We start from the raw sequence: 17184 nt of genomic DNA, 5'->3' as shown, positions 1-17184 counted from the left end.
CAACCCCTAAATACCCTCATAACCATGTGCAGAGATCTGTACCCTTTATTAACAATTATATTTATGTGATTACCCCAATGAAGGTCTTTTCTTATATTAACACCTAGGTACGTACAGTGATCCCCAAAAGAAACTTTCACCCTATCAACACAGTAATTAAAACTGAGAGGACTTTTCCTATTTGTGAAACTCACAACCTGACTTTTAACCCCGTTTATCATCATACCATTGCCCACTGTCCATCTCACAACACTATTGAGATCACCCTGCAACCGCTCACAATCTTGTAACTTATTTATTACTCTGTACAAAATAACATCATCTGCAAACAGCCTTATCTCTGATTCCACTTCTTTACACATATCATTGATATATATAAGAAAACATAAAGGTCCAATAATACTGCCTTGAGGAATTCCCCTCTTAATTATTACAGAGTCAGACAAAGCTTCGCCTACTCTAATTCTCTGAGTTCTGTTTTCTAGAAACAGAGCCACCTATTCAGTCACTCTTTTTTCAAGTCCAGTAGCACTTATTTTTGCCAGTAGTCGTCCATGATCTACCCTGTCAAATGCCTTAGATAGATCAGTCGCAATACAGTCCTTTTGGCCTCCTGAATCCAGGATATCTGCTATATCTTGCTGAAATCCTACAAGCTGAGCTTCAGTGGAATAACTTTCCCTAAACCCAAACTGCCTTCTGTCAAACCAGTTATTAATTTCGCAAACATGTCTAATATAATCAGAAAGAATGCTTTCCCAAAGCTTACATGCAATGCATGTCAAACTGACTGGCCTGTAATTTTCAGCTTTATGTCTATCACCCTTTCCTTTATACAAAGGGGCTACTATAGCAACTCTCCTTCAACCAAACAGTAATCAAATAAGTATTTCAGATATGGTACTATATTCCAACCCATTGCCTTTAGTATATCCCCAGATGCTTTTCTAGTTTTCAACTTTATTTGTGACAGTGACCATTGTGTTCTCAAATTGTGAGGAAATGTATTGTACCGCTCGCTTGTCCCTCCATTTGCCCACCATAATTCCCGCAGTGTACTGAGCGATGGTTCCACCATTATTCAATATTGCCGTCTTCACAATTGGAGGGTTGTGCTGCCGATCAGCTCAGAGTGTTCCTGTACTGTACTGTTTGTGTTTTCTGACAGCAGCTTAGATGCTAGGGCAAAACTGTTATAATAAATGTCCATGAACACAGCATAGCTGTTATTCAGAAGTTGCTCCAAAAGATGCATGACCACTTTTGTAGAGTGTCCTTTCCCAGACAACTGGTCATTGGCTCCGGCATACACAATCAATTTGAAAGCGAGGTCCTCAGGTTCATTTAGAGCATAAAGTTTTATGCCATACTTATGCTGTTTCCCCTTTATATACTGCTTGAAAATCAAGCGACCCCGCCAAAGTACCATAGCTTCATCAATGGACAGTTCCCGTAAAGGATAATAAATGCTAGACATTTTATTGTTGAAAAAGTCAATAATCTGTTTCCCTTTTCCAGCTTGTCTAATGACTGGTGTTTGGCATCTTTGATAGGCCTAGCCGGGGAAAAGTGTAGGCATCGTAATATAAGTAGAATGATCCCGGCTCATATACTGTTGAGACGCAGGAATGCTGAAAAGCCTGTGAGTTTTCCAATAATCTTTGAGTCTGCTCATTCGCATTGTCCCTGTATGAATCAGCAAACCCAAAAATGTCTTTAGTTCATTGACATCGACATCCTTACATCTAATAATGCGCAATTTCTCTTTAGTGCCTGACCCACAAAACAACTCTAATGCATAATTGTTTGTCTCACGGCAAACAAATTCCAAAATACTGTTATCAAGCAACAATAGATACCAGTCATTTTGCTTGTTTTCTCCTGGTATCGGCACTAGCAGTTTGTTTTCTTTCCTAAATGGTATATTCTTCAAGCCGAACGTTTGATTTGACCAGGTTGGGTTGAGTTCAGGTTTGTCCTCACTTTCTGAACTTTACGTGTCAGAATCAGCACTTCTTTCACTTGTAAACTCATCATCACTATCGGACACATCAACACTAATAATAATAATAATAATAATAATGTTATGTGCTTTACGTCCCACTAACTACTTTTATGGTCTTCGGAGACGCCGAGGTGCCGGAATTTAGTCCCGCAGGAGTTCTTTTACCTGCCAGTAAATCTACCGACACGAGGCTGTCGTATTTGAGCACCTTCAAATACCACCGCACTGAGCCAGGATCGAACCTGCCAAGTTGGGATTAGAAGGCCAGTGCTTTAACTGTCTGAGCCACTCAGCCGGGCACACATCAACACGACAATGAGTCATCACACACTCACGATAAAAGCAATTAAAATATAATTCAAAATTATAACATACAGGCACACTACTGCCACAATCGTAAAAAATCACCTAAAGATGTGAACGACGAGCGAAAATATGTCACACCACTACTACTCAATGTGTGTACAACATACGGTCTGTCTTTGTCAAGAGCTGAGCTCACACTGACTAGTTAGAAATGGCATGGCAATGCGGGCCGGATCCGGGTCACGCGCACTGGCGGGAAGCACACTAGGGGCCGGATCCGGTCCCTCAGTATTGAACGAGTTAAAAGAACATTAATCTATTTTAAAAAGGTACATTTCGTTTTCTTTTGAAAACATCTTCAGCCATGTTCATAGTTCAAGATTAAAACACACACAAAGTACAGGTTTCATAGATACACACAATTAACAACACATTGTTAAGAATATCTTGTCCTAATCGTGGAAAAGGCGTAAAAAGCTACGAGTCTTTGAGTCTTGGAGCGTGCGACATATCTTGTTCATGAAGGCATGCTACACGTGAAATCCACTTGATCATTTGTCTTAAATATTTTACGGAAGGAGGAACTTTCTCCCTCTTAGAAGGAGCACTTCCACACTACTCCCTCCTTCCTCCATTACTTCCACTCCTCCTACTACTATAAACAATTATTCAGGAAAAGAGCCTTCAGTAGGCCACTTGCTGTGAGTGAAAAGGGAAAAATTTCTTAATTTGGACGAAATGGACCAATTATGTTTGAATTGAAAGAGCAACTCGATGTGTAATTGTTGTATCCAGATCTGGAAAAAGGGGAGTATAACTAAGTATCTGAAAACAGCGAGATGAACTAATTGTTATATGAGATGAACAGTTAAGATTACTCACCCTGTGTCACCTCCCACAGCTGACTTGCACCTTATTACCTGCTGCCCTCACAGCTGACTCCTTCTAGTATTATATCTGTGTGCGCCAGTGGGGCCTGCTTGCACGGTAGGAGGAGTGGAAGTAATGGAGGAAGGAGGGAGTGGTGTGGAAGTGCTTCTTCTAAGAGGGAGAAAGTTCCTCCTTCCGTAAAATATTTTACTATTAACATCAAAGAAATTTAATAAGGGAGGAATTGATTCAAAGAAAGAATTCCTATTATCTTGAATAGTCATTCAGATTATATATGTTGTTATAAAACTGATCAAGAGAGATGTGCAGGTTCTCCATTGCTGTGCGGAGAATTTCCGATGTTGGATGGTATTTACATGCTCCATGTATCTAGTTGCGAAGCCTCGCCTGTCTGTCCAATTTACGAGGCCCTACAATTAACACAATTTAGCTTGTATACACCTGAGTCTGTATACTTGTCTTTCTTTAAGTTAACACTATTGTGATTGAAAAAAATTTTGGCATTGGTATTGTGGATAGAATATGCCACCTGAATGTTTCTTTTCTCAAATATTTTAGCTACTTGTGTAATCATAAAATTATTAAATGAAGAAACAGCAAGACCGGAGTTTTTCCACTTGTCATGGGTCGGTTTTGAAAAACTTCCTTTTTACTTACAATTTTGTTGATAAAATTTGCTTCAAAACTGTTAAATTTGGCTATGTTGCACATATATTTCAGTTCTTTGAAACGTTTGTCACGAGAAAGGGGTAATTTGAGAGAGTGATTTACCAAACTATAGTGAGCTGCTTTCTTGTGGCCAGTTGGATGCATAGAGTTACTATTAATTGTAACATGTAAATATGTCAAGTTTCTTTGGACTTTGTAGACAAACTGCTTCTGTGTTCTCTTGTAACCATGACATCTAAGAAATTTATGGAATTGTTCACTTCATCTTCGACAGTGAACTTAATGTTTTTGTCCAAAGAGTTAGGGTGTCGGAGAACATTGTAGCTGTTATTCCTTCTCTTTTCAATGATGATGAACGTCTTATCAACGTATCTTAACTAGACCTCCAGGTCCTGCACATGTCCAATAATTTTTGTACTTTCCAAGAAGTGTAAGAAAATTTTGGCCAAAATCTAGAGATTGGAGCCTCCATAGGAAGACCCATCTGAGGATAAATTTTGTTATTAAATGTAAAATAATTGTTACTTATGACAAAGTTTAGAATGTTGATAAAACTTGCTGTTTCTTATTTGCTTAAGCGACCATGAGCCGAAAGATTCTTTCTGGTAATATTAACTATTTCTTTGGCCAGTTTATTAAGAGGCGGCCGTAGTCAGCTCAAGATCCATCTTTTATTTCAAAATATCGCCACTAGTCTCGTTGATGTCGACAACTAACTCCACTGATAGTTACATCGCGGGTGCATAGATGGCAGTAAGAAAGGCCAAGGCCGAAGGAGCGATTCCCCTCTCACCCTCCAGCGTCACATAGTCTGTCACCAGGAAGTTGTGATACAGTACTTGCACGGAGCTGATGGTGTTGACATTTGTACGGAATGCGAAACATTCCAGGAAATTATTGAGCATCGGTTAGTGCTGAGCAAAGCAGTCAAAATAAGGTACTGTTTCCGACAAAAATAAATGAAATGGCATATGGATTTTAGTGCCGGGAGTGTCCGAAGACAGAATTCGGCTCGCCAGATGCAGGTCTTTTGATTTAACTCCCGTAGGCGACGACCTGCGCGTCGTGATGCGGATGAAATGATGATGGAGACGACACATACACCCAGCCCCCATACCAGAGAAATTGACCAATTATCGTTAAAATTCCCGACCCTGCCGGGAATCGAACCCGGGACCGTTGTGACCCACGGCCAGCACGCCGGACACTGTTTCCGATGTTGAAATGAAGTAGTGCATCAACCCCATCCCCGCCTCACGTCTTTCCCGGTACCGGCCAGTAAGTGATACATAATATAATTCTATCCAATGAAATTACAAACTGATATAACAGAAGAATTCATTTACGCATTTTTTAGTCACACAGTGATACTTTGGACATACGATAAAGATTGTAACGCGACCAAGAACGAAATTTTCCAACAACCCTGAGTAAAAAAAAAAAAAAAAACCTTACAAATTTATAACAGTTTTTTTCCCTTGGAAACAGACAGTTCTGAAATATATAAACAATGTATAAAACATCCCATTGCATATTGTGTTAAAATTTGAATTTGATAAAATAACTTGTTTTCGGAGACGCAGAGGTGGCGGAATGTTGTCCCGCAAGAGTTCTTTAACGTGTCGACCTTCCAATACCACTGCACTGAGCCAGGATCGAACCTGCCAAGGGGCAGAAGGCCTGCGTTCCAACCTTCAAGCCGTTGTGAGAGTCTCTTTGTCTTTACAAAGACAGATTTGAAGTCGTATATTTTCGTATAAGTTTTAAATAATAAATGTTACAGCATCTAAATATCCATTAGTTCTGTATTCCATGACTTGAGTGGAGTGTAATTAGAGTAACTACTAAGCTCAAAGAATACCACTTCATTCTCGCTTTCGGTGATGTCAGGCGCTGTAGCCAATAGCAACGCTGCTCACCGGAATGACCTATCTGACCTGTGAGTTATTCTAGTTACGTTGGAAAACCCCATTTCCAAGAAATACAAGGATTATAAACGACGGTTTTGTATACCTACCCGTTATGAAACTCTGAAACGGTGCTGGTAAAGAACACCCCAGCTGAGGGGCACTGCAACTTCCCTCTGTAGGTGGGGGTAGTAAAATAACACCCACAGGATCACCTGCCTGTCGTAAGAGGCGACTAAAGCGGGCTTCATGGGCTCTGAACTTGGGAGTCTGGGCAGGCGACCACGAAGCCCTTAGCTGAGTCCTAGCTTTATTTCCACTTACTTGTGCCGGGCTCCTCACTTTGATATATCCCTCTTCATCAAGTGTCAAGTGTTTTTTTTAAATTTTTTTAATTTGCTAGTTGCTTTACGTCGCACCGACACAGATAGGTCTTATGGCGACGATGGGACAGGAAAGGGCTAGGAGTGGGAAGGAAGCGGCCGTGGCCTTAATTGAATTGATTATTTCAGAAAGCAGTCAAGTGCCAAAAAATGGAAAAATGAGTTAATGGCAGAATATGTTACTAAGAGGGTATACACACATTTTGGTGCTGAAACCAGTCAGGAAACGTTCTCCTATAATGGTCAGGCATTACGTTGAATTTCGTATTTAGTTCAGAAACCAGTTAAGTGACACCACTTGGTTGGTTTCTGCGGTAAACTGCTGGTACCTTTCCGGTTGGCGCTGCTGTTCTGAATCCAGAATAACCAGCTGTTCATCTGTTTTTGTTGTCATTGTTGTGTTTCTGGAATCGCATGTTCCTAGTTTTGTGAACAACTGATTCAAAAAATGTTTCTTTTGTTTAGTGCAGTGTTTTTTATATTCTTAGTGATATGTCTGAAAATTCAGAAGCGGGTTCGAATCCCACTGTCGGCAGCCCTGAAGATGGTTTTCCGTGGTTTCCCATTTTCACACCAGGCAAATGCTGGGGCTGTAACTTAATTAAGGCCACGGCCGCTTCCTTCCAACTCCTAGGCCTTTCCTATCCCGTCGTTGCCATAAGACCTATCTGTGTCGGTGCGACGTAAAGCCACTAGCAAAAAAAAAAAAAATTCAGAAGACGAACCTGTATCTAAAAAGGAAACGAGGAGTGGTAGACGAACAAACTCTCACGCGTAATATTATTCGGAATGCAAGGGTAAAAGGAGGAGGTTATATTTCTTACTCTGACAAGGAAGTACCTGGTCTGAAGCCCTACATTATTATTTGTTACTGTTTGTTTTAGGTGCCCATCAATATCAAGACGATACGTGAATTAAATGCCTTAAAACCTTACCTGATGGAATATGAACACTTTTATGACAGCATTTTACAATGGCCTAATACGGAGACAGAATGTGCTGTGGAGTTTGTTTATGAGGACTGATTACCTCTTGTCATGATGAGCAGGCATTGCTGATTTCATCCTTTTGTGTCAGCAATACAGTCTAAACCTATTAAAATGTGTTTTTTTAAAACAAATATGGGGTTTATGACAAAAAACTTCAACACTCAAGAATTAACCCATAAAAATATGTTTGCAACACTCGTTTATTTCAGAAACCAGTTAAGTGGAAATATTTTCCGGTTTGTTTTGGCAAAGTTAATAAGCACAAAATATTTATCCTTAGATAGAAATTATTAAGAGATATAATACTTTCGTGCTAAAATATTAAAACCCCTACCATAACATTTTGTCTGATGCTAGACAGTTCTTTTTTCATTTTCCCAAAAATAACAGACTTGGCGCTTGACTGGTTTCTGAAATAATCAATTCAATTGAGGTACAGCCCCAGCATTTGCCTGGTGTGAAATGGGAAACCACGGCAAACCATTTTCAGGGCTGCCAACAGTGGGGTGGTGGTGATTATTGTTTTAAGAGGAAGTACAACTAGGCAACCATCCTCTAGTAACACTAATCAGAGAGAAAAAATTGAAGGGATCCGACACTTCGAAAAATGAAGATATCGGTCAAAGGAAGACAAGGGCCACGAAGGGCGCGAAAATGAAGGACTCCCTAGCCCTCGCATACCTAATAGCGTCGGGGTCGGAAGAGAACAAGAGTAGACCAAGGAAGGTCGGATAGGATAGATGAACGTGAGGAGCCTGGCACAAGTAAGTGGAAGCAGTGCCAGGACTCAGCTAAGGGTCCCGTGGTCGCCAGCCCACGCTCCAAAGTACAGAGCCACTGGGCCCCCTATTAGTCGCCTCTTACGACAGGCAGGGGATACCGTGGGTGATGTTCTACCACCCCCACCCACAGAGGGCGACAGTGGGGTTCGAACCTACTATCTCCCGAATACTGGATACTGGCTGCACTTAAGTGACTGCAGCTATCGAGCTCGGTTCATCTCCTTTTTTTTTTTTTTTTTTTTTTTTTTGCTAGGGGCTTTACGTCGCACCGACACAGATAGGTCTTATGGCGACGATGGGATAGGAAAGGCCTAGGAGTTGGAAGGAAGTGGCCGTGGCCTTAATTAAGGTACAGCCCCAGCATTTGCCTGGTGTGAAAATGGGAAACCACGGAAAACCATCTTCAGGGCTGCCGATAGTGGGATTCGAACCTACTATCTCCCGGATGCAAGCTCACAGCCGCGCGCCTCTACGCGCACGGCCAACTCGCCCGGTCATCTCCTTTCAGAAGATCGGCTACCATCATAGAGATTCTTGCTTTGGATGTTGCTCAGTAGTGGAACAGTTGAACCAAGTTTTCAAATTAGCAGTCCAAGGAATGCGCCTTCTTCCTGGTCATCTTTTGCCTTGTAACCTCCACTTGAATAACCAGCTGCAGTAGACGATATTCTCTTCTCTCATCTATCCTATCCAACCACATTTAGTCAACTCTTGTTTTTTTCCGACCCCGACGGTATTACGTAAGGAGGCCTATGGAGTTTTTCATTTTCACGCCCTTTGTGGCCCTTGTCTTTCCTAGGCCGATACCTTCATTTTTCGAAGTGTCGGATCCCTTCCATTTTTTCTCTCTGATTAGAGTTATATAGCGGATGGTTGCCTAGTTGTACTTCCTCTTAAAACAATAATCGTGACGTAAAGCCCCTAGCAAAAAACCAAACAATAATCACCACCACCGCACTGCAACTGAAAAACGGTTATATTCTTGTAATTGTTTCATTCAACAACGGTTGTGTTCCCAAAACGGTTGCGTTCTATCTGTCCCAGCTGTAATGGGTATTACAAACAGTGGCACATGCACGGAGCCTCAAGGAGGGTTGTAATGCAGAAACAGGGGAGGTCCGCTTGCAAGCCTCGTATCGAGAGCAAGGGAAGCAGTGCAGTGGTGAGTTTCCGTGCACACTAGTAACAAACGTAGATTTAAACCCATATCCAGTGGTGATTCCAGCCCTGGCGGGGCTGGGGGCTCAGTTTTAGTGAATTAAATTATTTTAAAATTCCTTGATTAATAAAGAAATCGATCATTTACAGATATGACGTATTTAAAATAAACATGTTAATGGTTGTGCTAATGTTGCCCATTGTATTTTCATAAACATGGTTACTTTTCTTTTGAATTCCGTTACCAAGACTTTCAATTCCCCCCATTTATTTATTTTTTTAATTTTTTTTTTTGCTAGTTGCTTTGCGTTGCACCGACACAGATAGGTCTTATGGCGATGATGGGATAGGGAAGGGCTAGGAGTGGGAGGGAAGCGGCCGTGGCCTTAAGGTACAGCCCCGGCATTTGCCTGGTGTGAAAATAGGAAACCACGGAAAACCATCTCCAGGGCTGCTGACATGAGGTTCGAACCTACTATTTCCCGAATACTGAATACTGGCCGCACTTAAGCGACTGCAGCTATCCACCTTTTTTTTAAGTATTTAGAACCGCCACTGCCCATATTGTAATAGGCTACAACTGAAAGAGGAACAACGTATATTTATAGCAGTTTATTCTTATTCTACTAGCAACTACTATTCAGTATGCAGATTTTCAACCATTACTGCATCTCTTTCTCTAACGTTACGCCATTTAGCCATTCTTTTAGTAAGATATGTTGTAGCTTATTCGAACTGACGATTCACCTCCGACCTACAATTAGCAATAAAAATAAGTTAATTGTCTTATTTTGAACAGTAAGCATCATTGCGTCACTAATATAACAAAGACAATTCATTAAAGTCAGGTAACATCTACCTCAGATAAGGCAACTGTTTTAAGTTCATTTGCAATTTCATGGTGTTCTTCACCAACATATTTGTCATATTCTTCGGCGTGTTTTAAAGAATAATGTCGATGAATGTTAATATTTTTTGCTAGTGGTTTTACGTTGCACCAACACAGATAGGTTTTATGGCGACAATGGGATAGGAAAGGCCTAGGAGTTGGAAGGAAGCGGCCGCGGCCTTAATTAAGGTACAGCCACAGCATTTGCCTGGTGTGAAAATGGGAAACCACTTAAAACCATCTTCAGGGCTGCCGACAGTTGTGTTCGAACCCACTATCTCCCGGATGCAAGCTCACAGCCGCAAGGCCAACTCGCCCAGTGTTAACATTTTTAATAAAGTTTAATGTCTTATTACAAATCAAGCATTTTGTCATTCCATTGCACTCGGTAAAAAATATAACGTGCTATTGAAAGGTCATACCACAACTAGCGAGTAACGAAGTATTGTCAGCGTGTCCACTGCCGCTTGTTATGAAGCAAGGGTAAGGAAGCAACTGATAGCAGCTGAAGATCTCGCTCACCACATCCCTGCATGGGTAAGAGCTAATCTGTCATCATCCCTCTTCAAGGACAAGGCTTTGTGACGCTGCAGCATATGACGGAAACTGGCTGAACTACCAGCACTAGAATTCGGCCGACACTCGGAAGTCAATAAGCAGAGCTTTATTAAAATCACGATTAAATATATAAAGAATCCCTAATTTTGAAGTATGTTAAAGTAGCCGCTTAGAGAAAAAAATAAACTTCCCTACGGTATAGTTTGCTTCTAATTTGAACACCATCTTGACTTAAAACAAGTTTAGGAAAACCGCGGTTCAGAGCTCAATTTCATATGGAGATTCGTTATTTTAACTACCATTTTATAACTATACTTGCATTTCTTTTTAAATTGCTTTTACACTAATGAGAAGTGTATCACAGACTACCGTACACTATAAAAACAAAAGAATTTTACCTTGTTCCGTTTCCTTATAGAAACTCTTACAAACTTTTGACCCATGTTAGAACTACTGAGCTGGAGGCCTGCCGTTCCATCTCCGGCCGCCTCTTAAGATACATATCCTTAATATCTTAAAGGCACATGATGTGAAACGATGACAGTTTGAATTGATTCACTTTCTCACAGAAATCTACTGAGTCTTTTCAGGAAGACTTATTGTGAAAACTATAATGTGGTTGAAAAAATTGTGTATGTGTTTGGAAATTTTATAGGTAGCGCTATTTTTTAAGTTAATTATAGGTTTATTATTATTATTAATTATAGGTTTTATTCTGGCTTTATGTAGTTTCGGGAGTGCTTGAACTGTCGGTAGACCTGGATTCATGTTTGTGAACTTGCATTTTTCTTGTTTGTTAATAATAAAAGAAGAGTTTTTCAGAAGGATTTTTAATTTATTCTGAATATTCATAGTAGGATCTTTACTGACTACTGTGCACGAACTGTTTGAGAAGGTCATTTCTGTTTTTTATACGTAGCCGTCTTTGTCCATAATGACAATTGCTTCACTTTTGTCGACTTTTGTGACAGTAACATTATTCCTTGATATACCTAAGTTACAGCCACTGCTTAAAGCAGGTAGTTTCTTTCCTACATCATGTCTAACATCCTGTAGTTGATCCGTAGGAAGCATTTGAATGTTAGCCTCTATTTCTGCTATAGAGATCAACGTATCTTCCTTCCCGTGAGGACTAGGCCAATTAAACTTGGGACCCCTGCTCAAAATGTTTATTTCAGGCTCCGTAAATCGGACTTTGGACAGATTATGTACTAGGGTTGCCTCATTCACTTTTAAGGTTATACTTCTAATTGGTTCCCTCCTTCCTACTAATTGAACATTTTTAGGTGCATTAGTTTACAGACAATAGTGGCCTGTTCCTTGGAAAGAGCTGTCTCTGTCTTATTTATGCATGCATTTGAAATGAGCTCCATTCTAACGGAGTCAGCTGTTCAGGTGCCTGCAGGTGAGCGTTTTTTAACTTTTCATTTAACATAGCTTTTTTCTGATACAAAAACTTAATCTCATTCCTTAACCAGTTCTGATTAACGTTATTGTGAGCTACTTTGTGTTTGTTAAAAGTTAAATTTTTCGTTTGAGAAGACTTCAGCACGTTCAGAACAAAATTGTTAATCTTATATTCTTCCAAAAACCTATATCTTTATACCAATCTCAGCAATTTTAATCTTGAGGTTGAAAAAGACATTGGCAAATTTCGCCTGAGGGGCTATGCTATTACATGTTATAAATTTCATATTGGTACATGGTGGAGTTTTAATATGTTAAAAACTCAACTATAACAAGTAAAAAAAATTCCACCTTTCAACCACTTTTATAATTTTTTATTATTCTCACATTAAAAGAATGTTAATCTAATTAAAAACGGCACATGTTTGTTTTTCTTTTGAAAACATCTTCAGCCGTGTTCATAGTTCACACAAAGTACAGGTTTCATAGATACAATTAACAACACGTTTTTAAGAACATCTTGTCCTAATCATGAAAAAAGGTTAAAAAACTATGAGTCTTGGAGCATGAGATATATCTTATTCGTAAAGGCACGTTACACGTGAAATCCACTTGATCTTTTGTCTTAAAATTTGTCTTAACCTTCGGATATATAATCTGAATTACTGTTCAGATAATAGCAATTCTTTTTTTGAATCAATTCCTCCCTTATTAAGTTTATTTGAGGTTAATAGTAAATTATTTTACGGAAGGAAGAATTTTCTCCCTCCTAGACTGAGCACTTCCCCACTGCTTCCTCCTTCCTTCATTACTACCACTCCTCCTAACACGCAAGCAGGCCCTGCCAGTACACACATATAAAATACTAGAAGGAAGGCAGCTGTGAGTGCAGCAGGTAATAAAGTGTGAGTCAGCTGTGGGAGGTGACGTGGGGTGAGTAATCTTAATCGTTCACCTCATATAACAATTAGTTTTTCTCGTTTTTGGATATTTAGTTATATTCTCCTTTTTTCAGATTTGGATACAACAACTACACATGGAGTTACTCTTTCAGTTCAAACACAATTGGTCCATTTCATCATAATTAAGAAATTTTCCCTTTCCACTTACAGCAAGTGACCTGCTAAACGCTCTTTTCCCCAGTAATTGTATATACAGTGACAGTCAGAATTTTTCGGACAGAATAATCTATAGATGTAATACCCCTGTTACTAAAGAGAGAACAGGTAATGAATTCGAAATTTCTAAACTCTAAATTTTATGCACTTCGTATGTACTGGAATTATCCAGTTGCGATGCGTAGATGAGTGTACAAAGTAATAATATCTTTTATTTATTTGAGGTATGAAAAATTGCTGGTCAATACTTTTTGGACAGGAGATGTTTAGCTGCTAAAGGTATGCTTTGCACTTGTTATGTGCTGTGCAGCCAGGTCCCAGTCAGTGCCTTCCTAATGCACAAATCAGACACAACGATTCATGAGTGAAATGGGACGCAGAGGAAACAACAATACATTTGATCAAAGGCAATTAGTAATATTCCATCACGAAAAAGGGAAAACATGTCAACAAATCTCAGATTTGCTGAACATGAAGAAAATTACTGTTAACGATATTTTCTGCCGATACAAATTTCAAGACAGAATTGAAAATTTGCCACAGACAGGTCGCCCGAGGGTCCTTACTAGGAGAGAAGAGAGGGCAGTAGTAAGAAAAGTGAAAAGAAATCCATGTCTTACTACAACCACTATTGCTGCTGCAGCTGAGAGTGAGTTTGGAAAGAAGATCAGTGCAAGTACAATCCGGAGGGTGTTATATAGAGGTGATTGTCATGGGCGAACTGCAAGAAGGAAGCCCTATATCAACAAAATAAATAGGATCAAGTGACAACGATTTGCTAAGGAGCATCTTACCAAAGACATGGATTGGTGGAAGACTGTCGTTTTCTGCGATTAATCGAAATTCAACTTTTCTGGCTCAGATGGGTGCATCATAGTTTGGAGACAGCCCAATAAAAAGTGTGAAGAAAGAAATTTGAAGGCAACAGTAAAACATGGAGGGGGACATGTTATGGTGTGTGGCTGTATGTCGGCTCAAGGAGTAGGTGAGCTGGTTTTTATGGACGAAAACATGGACCACCACCAGTATCTTCAGCTTTTAAAAAAACTATCTGAAGAAAAGTGTAGAAAATATGGGAGTTAGAAATAGGAAATTATTTCCACCTATCAATACTTATTTATTGCACTTATTATGCTACAGTACCGGTTTCAACCCCCTACATAGGGTAATCTTCAGCTGAACAATACATTCACATCTATATCATGAAGCTATGATTAAGATTACATTGTCTAGGGAAGATTACATTGTCTAGACATACAATTGCATTGTCGCACATAGTGACATACACGCCAGTTCCCGTTTCGACATGCCCCATTGGGATGTGACCAAATGTTTATTATAATATGGCATTCCCTAGACAATGTAATCTTAATCATAGCTTCATGATATAGATGTGAATGTATTGTTCAGCTGAAGATGATCCTATGTAGGGGGTCGAAACAAGTACTGTCACATAATAAGTGCAATAAATAAGTATTGATAGGTGGAAATCCTTTCGTATTTCTAATTGTGTAGTTCGTCAATGCAGAGATGAAGATTATAGATTACAATATGGGAGTTGGGGAGTGTTTTAAATTTTATCAGGACAGAGACCCGAAACATACGGACTAGAATGTACAGCTATAGTTGTTTCAGAACTGTCCTAAAGTTGTGAATCCTCCCCCCCACAAAGCCCTGACATTAACCCCATAGAGAATTTATGGGATATACTGGAAAACAACATCCGGAAACTTCCCATAAATTCCAAAGCTGATGTGAAGAGATGACTACAAGAGGAGTGGGAAAAATTGTCCCATTCCACCACAAGAAAACTCGTGGAGAGCATGCCGAGACGCCTGACTGAAGTGCTTCGTAGGAAGAAAAGAATCACGAAGTATTAATATTCCTACATGGACTCCATCCTCATATTTTCCTTGTACATGCATTTTTGTCCGAATATTTATGAACAGGCAATTTTTTGTATTATTATAATGACATTCATAAATTTCAAATTTGTTGTGTATCATGAAATTAAGTGAGTATTTTTGGTATCTGTATGTGTAACTATATTCATTCTGGAGTAAGCAAAATTATACTATTTGTGTTTGTTATTAATATTTTTATGTGAAATATAAAGAAACTCTGCCTGTCAGAAAAATTATGACGGTCACAGTAGTTGTAATTCAACAGAAGGTTTTTTAAGATGAAGGATCAAGTGAATTTCACATGTAACGTGCCTTTACGAACAAGATATGTCACATGCTCCAAGACTAAAAGGCTCATAGTTTTTTAAGCCTTTTCAACAATTAGGACAAGAAGTTCTTAACAATGTGTTGTTAATTGTGTATATCTATGGAACCTGTACTTTGTATGTGTTTTTAATCTTGAACTATGAACACGGCTGAAGATGTTCTGAAAAGAAAACAAAACATACCATTTTTAAATAGATTAATGTTCTTTTAATCTAAGAATAATCATAGATTATTAAAGTGATGGAAAGGTGAAATTTTTTAACTTGTTAGTTGAGTTCTTTACACACTAAAATTCCACCACGGACCAATATGAAGTTTGTAACATGTAATATTATTTAGGTTTACATGCCATGTGCATTCAATATTTTAATTTTGAAAATAGTGCACCCAATGCAATTTACAAAACACGGTGTCTATGCATGCAATTCCATAACCTGAACGCAGGAGGCAAGTGCCTAACCAACCAACTATTACTCCTTTTACTTTTATGATAATAGCACCATGTGCTGAAAATGCACCTTTGGCTCATCTATATTTGATACTTTAAACACAAGAATACACAGCTTCTACTGATCACAATCAAACTTGATTGAAAGATGCAGTAAAATAGTTATTGTCATTCCGAAATTTACATGTTCAAAATTACTCCGATAACTAGAGTGCTGCACGAATGCAGGTTGTGACTTGGCGGATGCAAACTGTATGGCAATGCAAATAATTTTGCTGATAATTTCTAAATAATGATGTTTATTGATTTTCACTCAGATGATGATGATGCTTGTTGTTTAAAGAGGCCTAACATCTAAGGTCATCGGCCCTGATTTTAACTCAAGTATACTCTAGAAATCTCAGTTAGTCAGTGTTTCATACATTTCATGCAGTTATTTTTGCTTGTGATGAGGCGACCCTTGACATTGGTATATAATTATGTATATATAAATAACTTCGAGTCCATAAAGCCATAAATCTGGCCTAAGCTTAACTGGCTGCTGCCCGCAATCAGTAGAAGGAAAGAAGGAAGGAACAAAGGTTCCAGAAGAGAACCACTCAATATGTTGGTAATTGTTGTCGCAATAGGAAATCCCTCAAAAACCTATAATACAGTTGGAATATCCGTGAATAATCATTTGTGGATGTAGGTGCGGATGGGGGAAGTGCGGAACGTATGTGGATAATAATTTTTATATCCGTGCAGAGCTCTGCTAATAACCTCATTTCTTTGCAAATATGTACAGTACACTCAACCGCACAGAAATTTGACAGGCAAAGCAATATTTAATTTTATACATTCTTAAAATGTGAGGATATTCCTAAACTGTGGGTAGGTGGTGTTGGAAGAAATGATATTTGAAATCTTACCACCTGCACAATATGGTCATCCTATTTCAAACAAGAGGGTTTTGAAAGAAAGCCATTTTCTGTGACAGCCAATTTTTGTGTGGTAGAGTGTACATACCAGTAGTTCTAGAGTTATATGGATGAAATTATCTGTATTATAATACCTTCTCAGATGAGAGGACAAATAAATTGATTAGGAAGAGAAGCTGAATGTACAAAAGATTGCAAAACCTGTAGTCTAACATTGTTTGGAACAGAATGAATATGGTTAGTGGTGGCCGGATCAACCCATGACTTTATTTCTATTTTTCATGTCCTTAGAATCAGTATTTCCTATATCCATAATCTAATCTATTTTTTTGTCAGTAATTTTAATGTCGCTCTTACTCAGATAGTTTTCAGCGATGATGGGATAGGAAAGGGACTAGGAAGTGACCATGGCCTTAATTAATTGCCTAGCGTGAAAACATGAAACCGCAGGAAACCATCTTCAAGGCTGCTGATAGTTTGATTCAAACGCACTAACACACTGAATATAGAGTGGAAACAATAA

General features: G+C 39.0%; 1 protein-coding gene across 1 annotated transcript in view; it reads left to right on the top strand.

The window, feature by feature from the left end:
• The window catches only part of LOC136863954 (prenylcysteine oxidase 1), a 166039-nt gene that overhangs the window by 126696 nt on the left and 22159 nt on the right, over positions 1-17184 (top strand). The gene's annotated exons all lie outside the window — the stretch shown is intronic.

This window comes from Anabrus simplex, chromosome 2 (genome assembly GCF_040414725.1).
Source record: "Anabrus simplex isolate iqAnaSimp1 chromosome 2, ASM4041472v1, whole genome shotgun sequence".
NCBI lineage: Eukaryota > Metazoa > Arthropoda > Insecta > Orthoptera > Tettigoniidae > Anabrus > Anabrus simplex.
The sequence above is the reverse complement of the archived record's forward strand: the minus strand, read 5'-3'. Positions and strand labels throughout refer to the sequence as shown.